Consider the following 23,526-nt stretch of genomic DNA (forward strand, 5'->3'; position numbering starts at 1 on the left):
GGGAATTGAACTCAGGACCTCTGGAAGAGCAGCCGGTGCTCTTAACCTCTGAGCCATCTCTCCAGCCCCTACATATGACTTCTTAAAATTACATTTGTGTATGTGTGCTTGTGTACAGCACAAGAATGAAGCTCAGAAGACAACTTTCAGGAGTTGATTCTCTCCTTGTATCACATGTATCCCAGGGATTATACTCACGCTGTCAGAATTGGCAGCAAACACCTTTACCCACTGAGCCATTCCTCCAGCCTTCCCTAAATTTTTCTAAGTACAAGATGTTTTGTATAGAGTTGGTCTGAGCTCATATTTTTCGGTGAACACTAAGCTTATAAGTTTTCCTCTTTCCAACTAACTCATACTTCCCAATGTCCTAACCTACTGCTTTCTAGTGCTAAACTAGAAATTGTAAGATTATCCACGTCAAAAGAATGAAAAACTTCCTTACAGGTCATAGACTCTGTTAGTACGGAAGCCAAGTGAGAAAACAAAACAAAACAAAACAAAACAACAACAAAAGAAAAAAACCACTGGACCAGAAGTCAGAAAACATTTCTAATCACAGCTCAAAACATTACCTCACATGGTGATCTCAATTACAAGATTTAAAGCTTTTTCAAAACATGTCTTAGTATAGAGTACAAATAGAAATGTTTGTTAAAGTAAATGAATGAATAATTATCAACCTTAGGCAGTTTTCCCTTTTATGAAACTGAAAAATATTCACTAGATCTGATAAGCAAATGGCATGTATATATGCATATGCATATCCATATATATATGGAATAGAGACCTGCTTTGAAATTTGTTTCTCCATGATCTTCAGCAACTCAACCTATGTGAGCCACAGATTCCTCATTATAGTTTTCACAGATTTTAGGTAAGCAAGTGAAAAAGTCTTAGTACAGTGCCTAGAAAGAGAATAAAAGTAGTCTAACATTTTCTCTCTCCTTCAATTCACAGAATAAATATGAACATACAATGAGAAATTTTTATATGAAATGATGTTAAAACTATTAATTCAATGGAAAAATTTGAATTGTTAATATTTGCATTTAGGTACCTTTTGTTTTTTGTTTTGTTTTGTTTGGAGGATTGAAGAAGCACTTGGGGACATGCTGGTTTTTAAACTTCCCTGAATTTGTGATCATCTCGAACAATTTATTTAGAAGTACGTAAGCAAAAAAAAAAAAAAACAGTATGTAAGCTAGCCTAAGTCCTCTACATTATTTTTTTTAATCTACATATGGTACTCTGAACTAAAAAAAAACTACAGTGTCCCTCCCCTTGCCTGCTTTAGGTATTCAGAGAATTGTTTAATCTTTTTGTGTATGTTTGGAGATTAAACATAGAGCTTCATACATACTGAACAAGTGTTCTACCACTAAGCTACATCCTGAACACCATTTTTTTAAAAAACATACATCTAACTAAGGATGACACAAATTTGAGCTGGGCAGTGGTGGCACACTACTTTACTCCCAACACTAGGGAGGCAGAGGCAGGAGGATCTCTGTGAGTTTGAGGCCAGCCTGATCTACAGAGTGCCAGGATAGGCTCCAAAGTTACACAGAAAACAAAAACAAAACAAAACAAAAAATGACACCAATTTCTTAATATTATTTTATTAAACACTTGCAATTTTATATGGCAAGGAACAAATCTAATGTAATCCTGTTACATCCAAATATTCACTTTTTTGTTTGTTTGTGGGTTTCTGTGGATTGGGATTTGTTTGTTTTTAAAACTGGATCTCACTATGCCTCCCTGGCCAGCCTGGAACTCACTATGTAAACCAGGCTGCCCTCAAACCCACAGACATCCACCTGCCTCTGCCTCCAAGCAAAGGGATTAAGTCTTACAACACCATACACAGCTAAAATGGTGATAAACAAAATTTATTAGCATCAATATTTACAGGTTAAGTCTTGAATATTTTGTTTCTCTAACACCGAATCTTTTCCTAGTCAATAAATTCAACCACTTTTTTCTATGCACCGAACCTGACTTGACTCTATAAAGAATACAACATAATCAACACTTATTTATGTAAAGGTTAATTTTGAAGTTAAAAAGGAAAGTTTTCAAGCCAAGCAGTGGTGATGCACGCTTTTACTCGGGAGGCAGAGGCAGGCTGATCTCAGTGTATTCAAACCCAGTCTCGTCTACAAAATAAGTTCCAGGATAGCCAGGAATATTACACAGAGACACTGTACTTCAAAACACCAAAAAAAAAAAAAAAAGTTTTCTAGTTACTTTTACTAAAATGAGCATGCTATAAGAGCAAATAAAAATCATATCTCAGCACTTTCTTATAGAAATATTTTTAATTGTATTCATAAATTTTAAAACCTAAATTTAAAGAGCAAAGTATTATTCTAACTAAATTAACAAGTTTGAAGTATATTTATAAGTGTCTGATAATACCTGTTGACTTTCTGTGGTTAGATATTCATGATACTTAAAACATAAAATGTCATTCGCTTTCACTTCCACTTTTAGATTCTTTTAAGGAAGCTTTACTTTTTTTTTTTTCATTTTCTGCACTAGCCAAATAAAACTATGCAAAAAGAACATTTTATCCAAGAGTTTTGCGTAACTTTCTTTTGTTTATAATAATTTTTTAAAAACAAGAAACACTTAAACTTATCTTCCCCAACATATGTGTTTTTTAAGTCCTCTGTATAATTTGTTTATAAAGGCACCACAGCACACTGAGCCTAAAACAATATTGCAGTTTTACAAGTTGTGAGTAATCAGTAGTAGTAGCATGCAATGTGCCTGGTATTTCTAGGGGGACACACACGGGCTCTGAGTAAAGAAAATGTTAATGGATAAGTCAACATTTTATTTAAACTTTCCCACAACTCAACATTTGGGAATGGCATTTTCTCTAAATTATCAGATCCACTTGGGATTACCCAATTTTATTAGCTAGTAGTTATTCCTTTTAAAACAAACAAGGTATGCCGTTTCACCGAGTGTTTTGAAAATGTTCGTGCTACAAGGACGAGGAGAGAGGGAGAGGGTAAGTCTATAGATACAAAAGGTTATATGACCTACTCGAGCTAACTACTAAATTCATGCAAACAATACACAATTCAAATTACATTTCTGGACGCTACGATTACAAAAGATGGCAGACTGAAAATTATTTTTGTATCAAAATGAAGAGATGTGGTATCCTGAAAGCTAAGATCTCTGCACAAGGTAACCGAGATTCCTCTGATTTAAAGTTTGATATTCTTCTAAAAAAAAATGTTTAACCAACGTTAAAATAACAATAATTAATCCCATTCAGGTACTGACTAGAAATCCCGCTGCTTCTTTGAGGTCTAACCACCTCATTCTTTTGTAATCCTGATATCAAAAGGATCAGAAACCACTTGCGGGGGCGTGCGACACACTGGGGAAGTGCTCTCTGTTTACAAATACGAATCTCACAGTTACCCACGTCAAAAGCGCGCATTACCACCATTCGACTAGGGGGCGCGGGGGGGTGTGGGGGGGCGGACAGAGACGGCAGGCGAGCAGGAAACGAAATCCACAGGAACCTACCTCTTTCTCCCTACAAGGACAAGCCCAGAAAAGAAAGAAAGAAAAAAAAAAAACTGTTTTGTGTGTGTGTGTGTGCGTGCGTGTGTGTGTGTGTGTTTACATGGGTGTATAGACAGCTATACGGGGTGAAAGAAAAGGCAAGCACAACAGAGACACACACCGGATCTGAGAGAAGACCAGACCAATCCCGTTAACTCACACCCTCCTAACCCGTCTACAACAACAGGTTTCGGTGGCCGGACGGGCCCCCCAAAACCCTCCTCAGGCCGCCCAGGCCGCCTTCTCTACTCCCCTCCTTCCCTCAGCTTTCCCCTGGGACACTTGAAGCCCGCTCCAGCGGAGGGGGAAGATCCAGGCCCCTGTGCGGGGTGAAGGGGGGGGGGGGTGGCGGCCGAGACGCGCTCCCGCGGACCCGACACCTGCGAGGGGCCGCACCTGAAGGGGACAAGCGGGGGCCTCGGGGCTCGGCCGAGCACACCCCCTCGGCAGCCCGCGCAGCGCAGCGCGGCGGCCCGAAGCTCCGTACCTGCGAGGCCCGCGAGCTACAGGCGCGCGCGACGCCTCCTCATCTCAGAGGCTCCGGCTCCCCCTCCGCCTCCCGCTGCCGCTGCCGCCCCCCGCCGCCGCCGCCGCCGCCGCCGTCGCCGCCGATGGAGGCCAGGACACGACGAGCTCAGGACTCCACCGCCATGTCCGCCGCGCCGCGAACTGCATTGTGGGGGGGAAGGGACGGGGAGGGGGGAGGAGGAGGAGGGAGCGAGAGAAAGAGGAGGACCCGCTGAGGGGAGGGGGCCGAGGGAGAGTGGCGCCGGGAAGAGGGGGAGGGGAGCCGGAGACGTTCCCCTGACTGGGGTCCCCGCGGGGGTGGGAGGAGACAGGCTCCGAGGTCTGCGAGCTGAGCCCTCCTCCCGGGGCCGGGTTCAGGGGCGCCCTCTCCTTCAGTTCTGGGGATCCCTCGGCCTTCCCCCACCCCACCCCGCGCGCGCGCCCCCCCCGGGCACCCGTCAAACCTCGGCGGGGGAGGGGTAGGCCGGGGGGAGGGGCTACGCTCCGGGGCTCGTGGCGGTCGCCCGGAAACAATGGGGAGGGGATCGAGGTGGGAGGACGGCGCGCACACACACACACACACACACACCCGCGCTGAGGAGAGAGTGAGAGCGAGCGCGAGCGCAAGCGCGCGCGCTCCCGTCGGCGCCCGAGCTGGGGGCGGGCCCCGGAGGAGGGAAAGGGGCGAAGCTACGCGCGGCTAGCTGGCTGGAGCTGGCCTGCAGGGAGAGAGGGTCTTGCGGTCCAGCACGCCGACGCCGGGGAGCGGCGCGAGGACGCCAGCGAGCTCGGGGTCGCGTGCACCGTCGCGCCGCTCACGTCAGGCTCCCAGGCTGCGGGCTGCTCCGCTGAGGCCCCCAGGCGGGAAAAGGGGCTGGTCTCTTAGCTGTTCCCCGGGTGGGAGGCCGTAGAAGTGCAGGCTCGGGCTTGTCACTGCCCGACTGCCCATGCGTTTTTTTTTTTTTTTTTTAAAAAAAACTCTTCGCAATCATTCCTGGCTTCTGAGCACCGTCAGGGAGCTAGCGAGAGAAAGCCCCCCACCCTACCCCTTCACCCTTGCCACCAGTCCTGCTTTGCGTCACTGCAGGAATAACAAAGCAAAGAGATCTTGAGAAACATTTCGAAAACCATTTCTGTAGTTTCAGGTGGGCATAGAAACAACTACCACGAACGGCTTCCGCGCGCGCGCGCGCGTGTGTGTGTGTGTGTGTGTGTGTGTGTGTGTGTGTGTTAGGTTCCTCTCATTTAAATTTGCACTTGGAAGACTTGAAGGCTTTGTTAGTTTAATGGCCCCAAGCCTCGCGATTATTTGACCAAGCTCCTACCTTCACTGAGAGCTGGACAAATGTCAAAACTGCAATCCTTAAATTGGATATTTACTAATCAGAAAAAGTGTAGGACACCCTAAACGTGGGGTTTTATAAGGTGAAGTAGTTAAATCTTAAATATTTACAAGGCAATGACAAATTTTCTAATGACTCTCAGAGGCCAGAACAGCTACAGAGAGACAATTGTCTCTTCATAGTTCATCGACTTCCCATTACATCCCAGAACTGAATACCTCTTAATTGATTTGTCCATCTGAATCCCAAAAGCTAATGAGCTCGGTGAGAAGGGGCCAAGCATTGCCAACTTAGTACTAGGCATTGAGTTAGGGGCTTCATACACTTAACCAGCTAATCTTCATAATGATCTTGTGACAATAGATACTATCGCTTCCATTTGCAGATGAGAAAAATAATGCTCAGGCACTTCTCCGTCTGATTCTTCCAGGCCCACAAGCATTGAATAAAATATTGGATTTCAAGTCAGCCTTTCCAGGTTTGGGCAATTATCAACTGGATGACTTAAAGCTCATAAAAATCCAGACTTTTCTCATCTGAAACCTTTTTAAATGTATCCATACTTCAGAGAGATAAGGTAAGGAACAGGAGAGGAAACAAAAGTGAAAGCCTAGTGTTGGATGTGGTGACTTGTATTTGTAATCTTGGCACTCTGGAAGCTGAGGCAGGAGGATCACCAGTTCAAAGTCAGCATAGCAAGAGCTCTTTAAAAATAAAAATGACCTGTGTGATAGAGAGCACACTTTAAATCCCAGCAGGGATAGTGAGGCAGGGGTAGGTGGATCTTTGAGTTTGAGGCCAGTACTTGAAACCTGGTCTCAAAAACAAAAGGGGAAGGGGGAGTAGGGATTGGGCATATAGCAGTTCAGTGTAAGAGTGCTTGTCTAGTATGCAAAGGGCTCTGAGTTTGATCCTCAGTGCTGGAAAAAAAAGAAATAATGAAAACTTAAAGCTGATAGACACATTTAAAGTGATTACCAACATGCTCCTCACTAATATTAATGTCCTTGGATGAAATTCAATTGAAAAGAAAACATTTCCTGATTACTTAGTATATAAGCAAAACATAGTTCAGTGCCTAGACAAACCACGCAGACTGCTGCTCAGAAAGCTCACTGTCAAACAAGGAAGGTAGTTTTATTGACCTATAGTCAACAGATCATATGAACAAAGGGTTGGGCTAATACAGAGGAGAATGTGATAAATTCCACACGAATGCGGCTTCAATGGAAGAGGTAGGTCTTGGGGGCTTACATATTTTGTGCCAAATACGTGTTTATGATTCAAAAGACAGCATTTAGTCTAGAGTGTGAAGATATTGAGTCTAAAACAAAGCTACAGCAGATGGGAGAGTCCTGGGCCTCTGCCCTTGTACCTCCAGATAACACCCTTTCCCTATTTCTCAAGACCCAGCCCAACTCTTTCTTAGTTTTTGTTTTAGACAGGATCTCTTACAGCCCAAAGCTGGCTTCCAGCTAGCTTCCTAGCTGAGGATAACCTTGAAGTCCTGATTCTCCTCCCAAATCCTAGGATTATAGGCATGAACCACTATAACCCTTAGCCTGTAACTTTACTTACTGAATCTGAACACACAAGCATTCCATTGGATACTCTCTCTCCAGTCTCTGAATTCCAATTACTTTAACTGTCTGATACCAGTAGATTATAATCTTAAACACACATACTAATATTTGTTTTGCAGTACCTACATACTTGTTGAGTTGGACATTTTGGCAACCATATACCTGTTTATCATCACAACTAAATAATTCAGATATTCTGACAAGATGAATGGGGAAATAATAGGATCTAATTAATGCCAAGTTCATAAATAAATCACAGACACAACTAGAATGCCAGTTCTGTGTTCTTTGCTCTGAACTACAGATTACTGAAAAAATTACAAATCTGTAGCTGCTCTGTGAAAATACTCAAAAGACCTTCTCTGTTACACTTTCAAGAATATTCCCATGGTTGTAGTTAAGGTTTTAAATTTCTTCTGATCTAGATGGTCCAGGAACTCCATCCACTTACTTCATCCTAACAGGTGAAAATTACTTGCCATAAAAGTCTTCTTCTGTCCTACCAAATGAGAAGTACAATTGCCTCATGGATCAATACTTATGTTTGTTCTCTTCTTAGATAATAGAACTATATTATTCAGCTCTTGTTACTAAAATGACATACCAGAAGTAGCTTAGTTATGAAGAGAAGTTTAGGGTTTGGCGTGTAGTTGAGTATCATACTGTCTGCCTAATAATATGCTCAAAGTCCCATGTTTTTTCCCTGTATCTGGGAGAGGGGATTATTTATCTCACCATCTTGAGGTTCAAAGTTCAAGATCTAATGATGATTTGGGCCTCTGATGAGGGTGAGAAATGGTGTCACTTCACGGCAGAAGATTATATAAGAGAACGGGCTGTCATATCTCCAACCAGGAATAGGTCTAGGCTCAAGGATTTATAAGAGCCCTCTCAGGAAAACTGCTTCCTTTAATCCTAATAATCTTTCACTAGGCCCAACATCCTTTTCAAATTAATATATAGGGGCGGCAGGGCAGGAAATATGGTCTGTGTGCATACATACATAGACCAGAGAAGGACACTGGGAGCCTTCCTCCATCTCTCCATCCTTTGGGGTTTTTTGTTTGTTTGTTTGTTTTTAAGAAAAGGTCTCTCACTCAACGGGGGCCACCAGTGAGCTCCCAGGATTCATATGTCTACATCTCTTAATGCTAGAGTCACATAAGGCCATGCCTGGCCTTCAAATAGCTGTTGGAGATTTGAACTCCGTCTTCTTGCTTTCACTGGAAGCACTCTTATCTGCTGAGCCATCTCTCCAGCCCACCACTCCTCTCCAAAGGTTTCATCTGGTGCCATATTGCCTCACTGGGAGCCGAATCCTGATCAGAGCAAAATCTTACTTAAAAAAAAAAAAAAAAAAAACTAATATTAAATAAAAAGGTAATTTGGAGAGTAAATAAAATCAAAGCAAGACAAAAATCAAAGCAAGATAAGTCTGTCTAAACTAAGATGATCTGCTGGTTTCATCATAAAGATCTATGTATGTGGTGGGAAGAGAGAACCAATTCTACAAGTCACCCTCTGGCCTTCACATATGCACCATGACACTCATGTATCACCCTCCCATACACATACACACACATGCATACACATGTTTAAAAAAAATGTTGTCAGGCAGTGGTGGCACACGCCTTTAATTCCAGCACTCAGGAAGCAAAAACAGGTGGATCTCTGTGAGTTCGAGGCCAGCCTGGTCTGCAGACTGGGTTCCAGGCCAGCCAGGACTTCATAGTGAGTCCCTGCCTCAAAAAACAAACGAACATAAAAAAATCTTAAAAGAATTCATCACATCCATGAAGTGACCCTTATCATGTCTTCTACTTTGTAATCCCAGCATACAATCCTGAAATATAGGAAGTACCCAGAACTTGTTGACCTGTAAGTTATCTAAAAACAAGAAAATACCTTCAAAGTTTAAAATTGTGTGAACTTTACTAAGACCATAACAACAACAAAGCGCAGGGAAGGGGGGTGTGTGAATAGCTAAGGTTAGAAGACTTGCCTAGCATGCAAAAAGCCCTGGATTAGAGCCTCATTACCACCAAAATAAAATCTCCTAAACTGTCTTCTCAGCTAGAAGACAGTTAAAGGACTATTTGACTTTGGCTCTTTGCATTCTTAAAATTAAACAAGATTAAGTATGTAAAACATCCTCTTCTCAAACTTGAGTTTCTCATCTGCCCCAGTTGGGATTTGATGTGCCCTTAGACTCACATTAGCACATGTGTGTACTTGTTACCCATTGATTCATCTTAGTGTCTTAGTCTGTCCAGAGGATTCTGTTTGGAATTTAAAAAAAAAAAGAAAGAAAGAAAAAAGAAAACTACACCCACACCCATTCACTTACTTGAAGCATTAGGAAGTCTTTTTTTCAAAGTCACAATTTTTTTTTGTCTCAAAACGATAGGTGACTTTCTAGACAGCTCAACAAGTAAAGGTGCCTGCTGCCAGCATCTGATTACCTGAGTTTGATCCCAGAACCCATCCAATAGGAGAGATCCAACTCCTACAAGTTACTCTCTGACCTCCACACACACACCCACTAACTGTGGTAACCCCCATGATGCCCCCCCCACATATCCAAAAACATGGAGAAAAAGATGATCTTAGTATTAAAAGACATTAGCATTCACAGATGTACATAGCAGGAGAAGATTCTGTGAAGCTGATCTAGGACCATATCGTAAGACCTACAATAAAAATAATTCTCATTAGGGGGGCTTGAGAGACAACTCCGCAGCCAAGAGCACAGGTTGTTCTTCCAGAGGACCTGAGTTTGATTACCAGCACTCACATGGTGGTTCATAATCATCCATAATTCCAGTTCCAAGAAATCCAATGTCCTCTCCTGACCTCTGAGGGCACAAAGCACACATCTGCTACACATAAATGCATGCAGGCAAAGCATTCATATGTAAAATAAGATTAATAAATCTTTTAAAAATATTTTTTGGCTTTTTGAAACAAGTCTCACTATTTAGGCTATACTGTTTCCAAACTCACAGAAAGTCACCTGCCTTTGCCTCCTGAGTGAAGGGATTAAAGGTATGCACTACCATACACAGCCCATAAAATACAGCTTTCTTTTTAAAAAAACATCCTTTAGGGGGCTGGAGAAATGGCTCAGTGGTTGAGAGCACTGGCTGCTCTTCCAGATGACCTGGGTTCAATTCCCAGCACCCACAAGGCAGCTCACAACTGTCTAGACACCAGTTCCAGGGGATCCAACAGCCTTACACCAATGCACATACAATAAAGTTAAATGAAAATTAAAAAAAAAAAATCCTTTAGGGACTGAGGAGATGGCTCAGTAGTTAAGAGGGCATGCATACTGCTCTTCCAAAAGACCTGAATCCACTTCCCAACATCCACATCTTGTAGCTTTCAATGGTCTATATATAACCACAGCTCCAGGGGAATATGACTCCACAGGTACCTGCATTCTTGTGCACGTACACATATTCTTCCATACAAATGTACATAATTAAAAATAATTTGTAAGCTGGGTGTTGGTGGCGCACGCCTTTAATCCCAGCACTCTGGAGGCAGAGGCAGGTGGATCTCTGGGAGTTCGAGGCCAGCCTGATCTCCAGAGCCAGTGCCAGGATAGGCTCCAAAGCTACACAGAGAAACCCTGTCTCGAAAAACCAATAATAATAATAAATAATAATAATAATAATAATAATAATTTGTAAAAGATTTTAGTCGGGTAATAGTTGTACACACCTTTAATCCCAGCACTCAGGAGGCAGAGGCAGATTGTTTGAAACCAATGAGATCTACATAGAGAGTCCAGGCCAGCCAAGGATACATAGTAAGACCCTGTCTCAAATACAAAACAATAACAATGTACAGGTAGTCATTAAACTTCAATTTTAATGTTTGTATATTGAACAGAGATCGCTTTTCTTCCTAAATCTACGTGTTCTAGATGACAGAAGTTCTTCCTACATTCTGTTGAAGTCTTCTTAACTTTCTTCCTTTCTTGCTTCCTTTCTTTCTTATAATGAGAACAAAAGTATTGTGTAGCCCAAGCTGATCTTCAGCTTATTAGCTGAGGAAGACCTTGGACTTCTAATTCTCTTGCCTCAACCTCCAGAATGTTGGAATTACCCCCAGTTTCGTTCAGTACTGAGGAATCAAACTTAGGGCTTCATTATGCTGACAAACTCTGAGCTACTTTTCCAACCCAGAAATCTTCCTTTTAGTTTATTTGCTAGTAATTCTGGCTTCAAAAATAACTTCACTCTTCTTTTTCTCACATGTGAAAATGAGAGTGAATTAGATAAACTAAGATAGGAAGACACTCCAAAATTCTAAAATTCTGATATGAACTCTTCTAAGTCAGCTGTTTTACCTCCCTCTAAGTCAAATGTTTTCTTCTTTGTCCTTTAAAACAAAAATGAGATCCAATTTCATTCCACCAGTCTCCCTGCAACCAATTCTAATGTGTTAGGACAATCTGTACCCTGATTCATCTTTGTGTCCTATAAAATGCCATGCCCTTTACCCAGAAATAAATCCTTGCATATATGGTCAAATGATCTCAACAAGGATGCTGAGGTAAGCAACTAGAGTAGCTTTTAAAGTAAATAATGCTAGAGAAACTGGATCCCCACATGAAAAGAATGAAGTTAGACCTTGACCTTAGACCATATACAAAAGCCAACTAAAAATGGATGACCTAGAGGTAGGGCCTAAAACTATAAAACATGTTTTATAGTTTTCTTAGAAGAAAACAAAGGGGAGGAGCTTATGGCATTAGTTTGGGCAGGGATTTCTTGAATATGACACCAAAGGGACAAACAACAACTAAGAGAAATTGAACAAGAAAATTGTAAAATTTTGTTATTTATTTATTTATTTAGCGACAGGGTTTCTCTGTGTAACCTTGGCCATCCTCTGTAGACCAGCCTGGCCTCAAACTCACAGAGATCCTACTGCTTCTGCCTTCCAAGTGCTGGGATTAAAGGTATGCACCACAGCCTCCCTGTTCCTTTTTTTCTTGACCACAGTCAATTCCATTTTTTTTCTTGTTTTTAAGCTCTCTGTGTGTACACAAGCATAGGCTGTAGCATACAAGTGAAGGCCAAAGGACAATTTTTGGGAATCAGTGCTTCCCTTTTGCTATGTGGATTCTGGGAATGAAACTCAAGTTGCCGGGCTTAGCAGTAATCGCTTTTACCGGCTGGGCCTTCTCCCTGACCTATAAACCTTACTTTTGCAAAGACACTATCAACAGAGTACAAAGGTAATACAGAGAAAGAAAGAAAATATTTACAAATTACGTATCTGGTGAGGAACAAATAACTGCCATATACAGAAGACTCCTAAAACTCAAGAACAGGGAAACAATGTAATTCAAAGCACACTAGGATTTGAAATGTTTTTCCAAAGAAAATATTGAAATGGCCAGTAAGCACAGGAAAAGACACTGAAAAGCAAATCATTAGGGAAATGCAAGTCAAAATTACAATGAGATACTATTTCATTATTTAGGCTAGCATTAAAGAAAAAAATAAGATCAGTAGTCATGGTCCCACAGTTGTACACAAATGTAAACAATGAGTTATATACTTAAGTCTTGTGCTCTTACTCTGTAATGTAAAAAATGGCAAGTAGTCTGGTTTAACATGGGGTAAAGAAGAAAGAACAAACATCTATGTCACTAAGGGTCCTCCAAAGAGATGTAATGGCAGTGAAGAGACCCATTTGAATGTGGGCAGCAGGAATCTATGGTCTAGGGTCCAGACTGAATGCAAAGCAGTACCAGCATTGACGTGTCTCTGCTTTCCTTTTTTTTTTTTTTTTTTTTGTTTGTTTGGGTTTTGTTTTTGTTTTTGTTTTTTTTGTTTTTGTTTTTGTTTTTGTTTTTTTGTTTTTCGAAACAGGGTTTCTCTGTATAGCTTTGGAGCCTGTCCTGGAATCCTCTCTGGAGACCAGGCTGGCCTCGAACCCACAGAGATCCGCCTGCCTCTGCCTCCCGAGTGCTGGGATTAAAGGCATGCGCCAATAACGCCCGGCTGTGTCTCTGCTTTCTGACTGAGAACACAACATGGCTAATCACCTCACACTCCTGCCAGAATGCCTCCCTGCTATAATACATAATACTATGAGCTAAAGTAAATGTGAACTGAAATAAACCCTTCCTCTCTACTTTTAAGATTTATTTATTTTTATTTTATGTGCATTGGTGTTTGGCCTGCATGTATGTCTGTGTGAGGGTGTTGCATCCTGGAGTTACAGACAGCTATATGAGCTGCCATGTGGGTTCTGGGAATTGACCCAGGTTCTCTGGAAGAGCAGTGAGCCCTCTTAACCTTGGAGCCACCTCTCTAGTCCCCAAACCCTTCCTCACTTAAGTCACTTTCATCAAGTATTTTGTCACAGCAGGGAAAAAGGGAGCTAACATAATAAATTGCTAAATGAAGTTAGAAAGATAGAGAGGCAATAGGTTGTGAAAAGCCATATTAAAAAGACTAGGCTTAGCTGGGCTTAATCCCAGCCCTCGGGAGGCAGAGGCAGGAAGATCTCTGTGAGTTCGAGACCAGCCTGGTCTACAGAGCGAGTGCCAGGACAGGCTCCAAAGCTATACAGAGAAACACTGTCTCAAAAAACCACACACACACACACACACACACACACCCTCACAAAGACTAGGCTTGACCCTGCAGGTAATCTTAAACATCCCAAGTTTAAGTAGGAGAAGATGTGTTCACATTTCTGCTTTGAAAAGTCAATTCTAGGTGACAGTGCAAAGTCAGTTGTAGGGAGAAAATGGAGAATAAGTTTCTCTGATCCAGACAGGATCTCAGCTGCTGTGGCTGTTTGGCCAAAGAGATACTAATTTTATATCCCGCTTTCAAAATTATGAGGGGAAAGGGAATTCAGTAGTTACAAATGAAAACACTTAGAGATTTTGATTCACACTTAAATATTTTTATTGATATACCTAATATAACCATATCATAATTTCTTTTCTGGTTTTTTTGAGATAGGGTTTTTCTGTGTAGCCCTAGATGTACTGGAACTCACTCTGTAGACCAGGCTGGCCTCAAATTCATAGAAATCCCACCTGGCTCTGCCTCCTGAGTGCTGGGGTTAAAGGCATGAGCCATCACTGCTCAGTTTATAAAATATTTTAAAGCTTTTAAGAAAGAAATGGCATTAAACTAACCACAATCCAGCCAGAGTCCTATTAGTATTTTAGGTGTTGTTTGTTTGTTTGTTTTTTGTTTTCTTTTTCTTTTTGTTTTTGTTTTCCTTTAACCAGTCTTACTTCATCTTCGAGATGAGTCGAGGAATCCAGCCTTTGGTGTTAGGAGAGTAACAAAAGCTAAGTCAGATCTGGCAAGTCATAGCCAAAGTAATCACTAAGTACATCTTGGCAAGAACAAGGCGGAATCTAAGTAAAAGCCAAGTCAGAAACATGTCAAAAACAAGGAAGCCAGTGGAAGAGAAGGTGAGATGATTGCAAATGCCAGGCTAGTCTGGGCTAAATAGTGAGTTCCAGACACCGTGGGCTACATAGCAAGACCTTGTCTCAATAAAACCAAACAAGCATGAAACGAAGAGCAAGAGAATAAAGGATGGTTGTATTAAAAGTGCCACAGTCCTAATATTTGTGTCCCTGCAAAATCCCCATGTGGGGAACTTAATACCCAATGAGATATTTATTAAGAGGTAAGGCCTTTTGATAAGTGATCAAATCATGAATTATGAGTGGAATTATGTCTTTATAGAAAGAAATTAAAGGACACTGTCCCACCCTTCTTTCATATGAAGATTCAGCAAGTCCAGTGGTGATGGCACACGCCTTTAATCCCAACACTCGGGAGGCAGAGGCAGGTGGATCACTGTGAGTTCGAGACCATCCTGGTCTACAAGAGCTAGTTCCAGGAAAAGCCTCTAAAGCCACAGAGAAACCCTGTCTCGAAAAACCAAAACCAAAACCAACCAAACAACCAACCAAACAAACAAACAAAAAGATTCAACAGAAGGTGCTTTGAAGCAGAAAGCCACCCTTCAGCACACAACAGGCTATAGTCGGCTCTCTAAGGGGTTGCTGAAGGGGTGACAGTTCTGGCCAATGGGGCTTGCAGCTTTGTCTTTGGTCTAGTTTCATAATCATAACCCTTTCCACAGTCTTCTTCTCCCCCCAAACTCCCCAGGGGAGTGTTCTTGGTGGTTTTGGTTTTTTGGTTGGTTGGTTGGTTGGTTGGTTGGTTGGTTGGTTGGTTTTTCGAGACAGGGTTTCTCTCTATAGTTTTGGAGGCTGTCCTGGAACTTGCTCTGTAGACCAGGCTGGCCTTGAACTCAGAAATCTGCCTGCCTCTGCCTCTCCAATGCTGAACATAACCTTCTTTCTGGGTCTCTCATCAATGCATGGCTGCCTATTTGTTTGTCCTAATTGCCTCCACTTCATGCTTATTCTCTCTTCTGTTCATATGCTTCCTACCCTCTTTTTTCCCTCCCCCTCCCCCAAGTGCCTTCTCTTCTCCATAAATGTGCCCCCCTGAGTCTTTCTAAGTTCCTCTTATCATACCAGGCTTTTCTGTTCTTCCTCCCTGACACTCATCCTCACAACCCCTATCTCACTCAGTCTTTTCTTTGTCTTCAGGCTCATTCTCTCTCTCTCTCTCTCTCTCTCTCTCTCTCTCTCTCTCTCTCTCTCTCTCTCTCATCCTTAAACTTATGTCTCTTATTAAACTGATCTGTTCTAACCAGATGATACACACACCAATCACAATTTTACCTCTCACCACAAACAACTATTTTGCATCCCAATGAATAGTCTCAGTGGAATATTGTTATCTCTCTAACTCATCCAGGACTTCCTCTGGGTGTTTATTATCTTACATGCCAAGAAAAGGACACTTTTATGCCCATATTTTCTTTTCTACCCAAATCATGATACAGGAGAACACAACTTATACCTACTATAGTTACAACAGGATAAAATATTTGAAATCTGGGTCTGTCCTCAAAAATCTAGGACATAATGTTGCTATAAATTCCACCTGTCCAGGATCCAGCAGAATCATAGGAAGAAACCTGAACACTGAGTTGCTGGGAAGTTTAGGTTCTATATATTGCTCTTTCCAAAGAGAGGACCCCTCTACCCATCACCCTGCCCTCTCTAAATGTGAGAATTTTGACATTCAAATTGCTATCTATAAATCATTTGTGGTGTTGGCTTCAACAGCTACATATGCTAACAACACATACTAAAACAGCACATATACATACATAGAGGAACTCTTTACTGGGACTTGGTGACACTCAAAAATCACTGAGCAAGATTGATCCCCGCTCTGAAGGGGGAGTACACAGCTTGCTGATCCGTAAATCTGAGTAGCAATCTCCAATGGTGATTTACTTGGTTTGTTTTAAACTTTTGGTTCATTTTCCCATTTAAAAAAATAGAATGCTCTTAACCTCTGAGAATTCTTCCAATCCATCTAGATTTTCCATTTTGTATTACCCAACTTCTGCTAATTCTCTTCTGTCCCAGGGTGTACCTTGTGCTGTAGATGGGTGAGTAGGTAGATAGATAGATAGATAGATAGATAGATAGATAGATAGCGTACTTGTAATCTTAATCAGATGTCTGAATAATAATGTTTTCTCCAGTAAAAACTACAAAATTCCCCAGGCAACACATGCCTTTAGTCCCAGCACTTGAGAGGCAGAGGCAGAGGCAGGTGGATCTCTGTGAGTTCAAGACCAGCCTGGTCTACAAGAACTAGTTCCAGGACAGCCTCCTAAGCCACAGAGAAACCCTGCCTCAAACCTGCCCCCCCCAAAAAATACTGCAAAATTCTCCCTTTTATTTTTTGTTTGTTTGTTTGGTTGGTTTTCAAAACAGGATTTCTCTGTGTAGCCCTGGCTGTCCTGGAACTCCTGTGTAGACAAGGCTGTCCTCAAACGCAGAAAGTTGCCTGCCTCTGCCTCCCAAACAATGGGATTAAAGGCATGCGCCACCACCACCCACCCAGCCCCCTTTTTATTCTTTGTTCTTTGTTGAATTGACATTTCTCTTTGTGGACTAATATGGTGCTACCTAGATCTAGACATCTTTTATTCTTTTTGTCATGCATTTTGCCCACTTTTGTCCTTTCCTAGAGTGAAAGAAATGTTTTAAACTTTTGTTTCCAAAGAGCAAACTAATGGTTGGAGGATCCAAATTTAAAATGGGCCCCCTTGGCCGGTCGTTGGTGGCACACGCCTTTAATCCCAGCACCCGGGGTGGGGGGGCAGATCTCTGTGAGTTCAATGCCAGCCTGGTCTCCAGAGCGAGTGCCAGGATAGCCTCCAAAAGCTACACAGAGAAACCCTGTCTCGAAAAACCAAAAAAAAAAAAAAAAAAAAAAAAAAGGGCCCCCTCAGAGGAACATGGACATCCTGAGACATCTTATAAAATACAATAAATGTTCATGCTACCCCAATCCCTTGCTGACTACAGCAGCTGAAAGAGTCGGAGAGAGAAGTCATTTGTTAGTATGTTGTGCTCAGTCTCCCGTTGTCTGTACAAATTATAGAATCTACGCACTCTTCTCTTGGAAGTGACTTTCATCTGATCTTGTACCCAAATTGAGATATCTAGTTTCTGTGCCCGCTCCAGATCACGAACAACAACTAATGGAAGTAGAGGTGGAGAGGGAGACAGAAAAACACAGAGAAGGGAGCACAAGTAAACTGTTGGCTTGAATACTGGTGCTGCTGCTTCCTAGCTGTATGACTTTGAATATGTGTCTTATTCTTTTTGCTTCAATTTCTTCAGCTGTTGTGGTTTGACTAGGAATGCTCCCCTCCCCGTACCCCCATATTTAAATGTTTGGCCATTCGGGGGTGGATGCTACTTACCAGGGATTAGGAGGTGTGGTTTTGTTGGAGTAGGCGTGGCCTTGGTACAGGAAGTGGGTCACTGGGAATGGGCTTTGGTGTTTCAGAAGCCCAAGTCAGGCTTAGTAGCTCACTCTCTCCTTGCTGCCTGCCTATCTAGATATAGAACTCTCAGTCCCTCCAGCATCATGTCTGTCTGTTTGCTGCCATGATGATAATGAACTAAACCTCTGAAACTGTAATCTGGCCCCAGTTAAATGTTTTCCTTTGTAAGAGTTGCCATGATCATGGTGTCTCTTCACAGCAATAGAACACAGACCAAGACATCTGTAAAATGAACATGGCAACAGTACTTACTTCACAGTTGTCATAAAGATGAAATAGATTAATATCTATAAGTTACCCACAATTATAAGTACTGAATGTGTATTGAGTGGAGAAGGCACTTTGAGTGTAATGACGAAATGTAGCAAAGAAGAAAACAAGGGGTGCTGGAGAGATGGCTCAGAGGTTAAGAGCACTGACTGCTCTTCCAGAGGTCCTGAGTTCAATTCCCAGCAACCACATAGTGGCTCACAATGATCTGTTATGAGATCTGGTGCCCTCTTCTGGTGTGCAGATATACATGGAAATATAATGTTGTATACATAATAAATAAATAAAAAGAAAAAAAGAAAAGAAAACAAGGACAAAGAGCAATGAAACAGAAGCTAGGTTGACCTAGTGGTAGAACACTTGTCTAGCTTATAAAAGGCACTCAGTTCAAGCCTCACCATAAAACAGAGGGGATCCAGAAGTTGGGTGTAATGGCATACACCTTTAATCCCAACACTTGAAAGCTAGAGTCAGGTAGATCTCTCTGAGTTTGGGCCAGCCTGATGATCTACATATCCAGTACTATATAGAGAGAACCTGTCTCAAATTAATAAGTGAGTACATAAATAAGTAAAATGTGGATAATAATCCATATCTCCCAAATCATTTTCTATTTCCCATGTTTTGAGACAAGATTTCTCTGTGTAGCTCAGCTGTCCTGTAACTCATTCTGTAAATGAGGCTTGTAGGGGAACCTGTAGCCACACCTGCTTAGGGGCTGGCTACAGGTCTGCCTGACCACGCCCTCTGGCAGCAGTCTGTACAGCAAGCCGAAAGCGAAAACCAAAAGTGAAACACAGCCCTCAACCTCTCCCTCTACGTCACCCTGACCACACTCTCACAGGTGTGGTTAGGCAGACCTGTAGCCAGCCCCTAAGCAGGCGTGGCTACAGGTTCCCCTACAGAGGCTGATCTCAAACTCACCGAGATCTGCCTGCTTCTGCCTCCTGAGTGCTAGGATTAAAGATGTGAGCCACTGCCTCCGGGCTACCTCCCAAATTCTTATGAGAGTAAGAGGAATAGGGCTGAGGAGACTCAGTAAAGGGCCTGCTATACAAGCAGGACCACCAGAGTTTGATCACCACAACCTATCCTTGAGGTTCACTGACGAGCCAGCCTAACCTAATCAGCAAGATCCAGGTTAACCAATAAGAGACCTTGTCTCAAAGACAAGGTGGGTAGTTCCTGAAGAATGAACTCAAGGTTGACTCTGGCCTTCATACACATGTTACTAACATGTAGTCACACAAACAGTAAAAGGAATAACAAGTGCCTATTACATGCATACACCTTTAATCCCAGCACTCAAGAGGCAGAGGCAAGTGCAGGACTGTGAGTTTGAGGCCAGCCTGGTCTACACAGTTAAATTCCAGGCTAGTCATGACTTTACAGAGTAAGAGAAGGGGGTGGGGGGGCGGGAAAAGAGAGACCCTAGAATGTAAAAGGTACTCAGAAGTACCTTGCCATTTCCTTTTTCTTGTTTTCTTATTTTCCTTTGGTACAAGAGCTTGCATTATTACTATGCCATCCAGGCTGGTCTCTAACTTCTGAGTTCAAACATACACCCACCTCAAACACCTGAGTACTTATGACTATCAGTCACCTCCAACATAGCTGGCTTCTTCATCATTTGTAAACAAACCTTAGTCTTTGTATCTTACTAAGCCTGAGTAATACAGTGCTTCCCTGACCTGATAAGCCCTCCTGTGTTTTGCTTCTGCTAAACTGTTCATCCTTCGTGCGTCAGGAGACTCAAATGCATTCACCCCTCTGAAGCCTCCCTTGTTTTTTTCAGAGAGAATGAGTCACTAACTATTGGATTCTGCAGTACTTACCAACTGCCACCTCACTTGATTGTAGTGTGTTATCATTTTTTATTTACAAGTCTCCGTCACCTGCTGACCCTCCTGCATGACTAAAGCCGTAATCTTATTTTCACAGCATCTAGCCAGCACTTGGCCCTCAACAAATATTCTGATAAAAGGATGGTAAAACAATCCCTTAAAACTACCTAGTTCTAGGCATTGTTTCAAATGTTTTACAAATGTTAGCTTGTTCAGTCCTCATAAAAATTCTGTGAGTTCCTGTCATTTCTATCCTGCAGATGAAGTAAAGGACCAGTGAGATCATGTAGTTTGCCTGAGGCCACTCAGCTGCTAACTGGTCAAAGCCAGGATTCAACCTAAGCAGTTGGTGTCACAGTCCCGGCTCTGCAAGCACTCACTGCTACAAGGCCTCCCGGTGAACAAGAGAGCAATCTCTAACAAATTTGGCCCTTCTCAAAAATCTTTAATTTTTATTGTTACTTATGTGTATGTATCTGAGTGAATGTATGCCTTGTGTGAGAGTGTGTAAGGTCATGAAAGGTCACTGAAGTCACTGGAACTGGTGTTACAGGCAGTTGTGAACTAACCAGTGTGGGTACTGGGAACACACTGCGCCCTCTGGAAGATCAGTACAATCTCTTGACAACTGAGCCACCTCTTCAGCCATCTTCCCAAAAGTCTTACAATGGCGAATTTTGTAAATGGGCGCCTTCCTTCCTTCTTTCTTTCCTTCCATTTTATTTTTTATTTTCATTTTTTGTTAAGACAAAGTCTCAATTTGTAACCCTGGTTGGCCTGGGACTCCTTATGTAGACTACATTGGCTTGAATTCACAGAACTCTAACCTGCCTTTGGCTCCCAAATTCTAAGATTAAAGGCATGGCTCACCAGGCCCAGCTCTTTCTTCCATTCCTATTCCTTTCCTTCCTTTTTACTTTTGTTCCATTGTATTTATTTGTGTGCATGGGCCATGGTGCATATAAATGGGTGAATATAAAGGTCAGAGGGGCATGGAGAGATGGCTCAGTGGTTGAGAGCACTGGCTGCTCTTCCAGAGGACCAAGGTTTAATTCCCAGCACCCATATGGCAGGTAGCTCACAACTGTCTGTAATTCCAGTTCCAGGGGATCTGACACTCTCACACAGACACGAATACAAGTAAAAACACAGATAAATGGATAGATAGATACATGATAGATAGATAGATAGATAGATAGATAGATAGATAGATAGATAGATAAAAGGTCAGAGGACACATTGTATGAGTTGATTTTCTCCTTCCACCAGGTGGGACCTGGGGATTGAACTCAAGTCATTAGGTGTGGTAGCAGGTACTTTTATGCACTGAGCCAACATTGGGCACAGGCTCACCATTAAAAGCAGTAAATGTGCACACCTTTAATCCCAGCACTCAGGAGGTAGAGGCAGATAGATCTCTAAAAATTCCAGGCCAACCTGGTCTACAAAGTGAGTTCCAGAACAGCCAGGGCTACACAGAGAGACCATGTCTTAAAAAACAAAACAAACAAAAAGCAGGAAATGAACTTCTTGTTTCTTCCATTCTTTCCTCCTTCCTTCCTTATAGTCTTATTCTTTCCTTCCTTCCTTCCTTCATTCCTTTGATGAATCCTACATCAGAGTTTCTATGTGTACATTAACACAGTAACTGTTGTCCCTGTTACTCGCCATCCCCACCCCCATGTTTTTGTGCTCTCTGGCTGGCTCCATTCTCTCTCTCTGTCTCTCTCTGTGTGTCTCTGTGTGTCTCTGTGTGTCTCTCTGCCTCTGTCTCTGTCTCTGTCTCTGTCTCTGTCTCTGTCTCTCTCTCTCTCTCTCTCTCTCTCTCTCTCTCCCCTCTCCCCACTCTCAGACCCCCTGAAGGCCACATGTGGCTTTCCTTCACTTCTCAACTAAAACTACACACCCTCCAGAAAGCCTTCCACCATCCCCTCAGGTAGAGCTAGGTGTGTTCTTTTCCAAGGATCCCTGTGACAATTTATACCTTCCTGGTCATTCTTTTTGGGTTTTCTTTTTTTGTTTGTTTGTTTTTTGTTTTTGTTGTTGTTGGTTTTGTTTGTTTGGTTTTGGTTTTGGGGACAGGGTTTCTCTGTGTAGCTTTGGAGCCTATCCTGGCACACACTCTGTAGACCAGGCTACCTCTGCCTCCCAAGTGCTGGGATTAAAAGCATGTGCCACCAACTCCTGGCCCTTCCTGGTCATTCTTACTCCTCTTTCCTACTTACTTGTCTGTCTTTCTAACTAGACTACAAACTTTGTGAGAGCAAGAATTATGTCTCAGACCTGGTGTGGCAGTGCAGGTTTTTAATCCCAGCACTCAGAGGCAGAAGCAGGCAGATCTCTTTGAGTTTGAGGCCAGCCTGATCTACATACATAGTGAATTCCAGCCCACCCAAGGATACATAGTGAGACCCTGTCTCCCCCACCCCCACACACAAAATAAAGTCTTTTTCAGTTATCATTAAACTTGTAGCACTACTCTGATGCTTAACACATAATAGGTGATTGGTAGATACAAACTAAAGAATGAGCAAGACGCAGTCACTTCACTTAAGAAATCTAGTGAAGAAAAGGAAGTCTAATGGGGATACAAGGAAACACTACACTGACAAGGTGGTGCACACGTGTAATTCCAGCTCTCAGGAGGTGAAGGCAGAAGAATTAAGAAATGCAAGGTCAACCTGACCTACCTAAATGAAACTCTCTCAAAATGGCAAAAATAAATAAATGAAAATGCTTGCTGTGAATGTCTACTGACCTGGGTTCGGTCCCAAAAGGAAAAAACTGACCCCTAAAAGTTCCCATATGCACTGTGGCATGGTCTTCCCCACTTCTCTCCCTCCCTCCCCCTCACCTTCTCGCCTACCCTCCCCACTTTATGGATATCTTATTGATTATTCTCCACTACCATTTTCAAATTGTTTCTATACCACTTAATTGAGAGCTACTGCAGGCTTTGGTTTACAGAACTTTATGGCTTTTTGATCCTATGTTGGCCCCGAACCCTGAGCACAGTCAGACCAAGGAAAGTTCTTTGAATCCTGTAAATATGTACTATGAAGTCTTACACGAACTGACCTCCAGCACTCTTGCAGCCCACACTCTGTACTCCAACCAATCATCAGCACTTTTCAGTTCCCTACACAAAATTTGGCTCCCAAAAGCCTTAGGTCCCCACACATACCAATGTCATGTCCCCTGCTCCTTCCTACTCATTTTCCTACTCCTCATTTGCTAACTCCTACTCACTATCCACATTTCAGCTTAGACATTACTTCTGAAGGAAACTTCATTTGATGTCTTCCCATTACATGGTTCTTTACTATCCTGTGGACGGAAGTTACACCTCCCCCACCACCACTATCACACATTTCTATATTTTTTAAGATAAAGTATTTTTAAATATTTATTTTTATTTACTTCTGTGTGTCTGTC

The 23,526-nt window shown here is 42.4% G+C and overlaps 1 protein-coding gene across 7 annotated transcripts in view; it reads right to left on the reverse strand.

Moving 5' to 3' along the window:
- The window catches only part of Tut4 (terminal uridylyl transferase 4), a 117,781-nt gene extending 113,543 nt beyond the window's left edge, over window positions 1–4,238 (reverse strand). For 6 of the 7 annotated variants that reach the window (XM_027402424.2, XM_027402421.2, XM_027402422.2 and 3 more), the window contains exon 1: window positions 4,082–4,238. The gene's annotated coding sequence lies outside the window, so the exon portion shown is untranslated. The remainder of the gene's footprint in view (window positions 1–4,081) is intronic. The other variant, XM_027402425.2, reaches the window with a different exon arrangement.
- Between the last annotated feature and the right edge of the window lie 19,288 nt (window positions 4,239–23,526).

Source organism: Cricetulus griseus, chromosome 2 (assembly GCF_003668045.3).
Source record: "Cricetulus griseus strain 17A/GY chromosome 2, alternate assembly CriGri-PICRH-1.0, whole genome shotgun sequence".
Taxonomy (NCBI): Eukaryota; Metazoa; Chordata; class Mammalia; order Rodentia; family Cricetidae; genus Cricetulus; species Cricetulus griseus.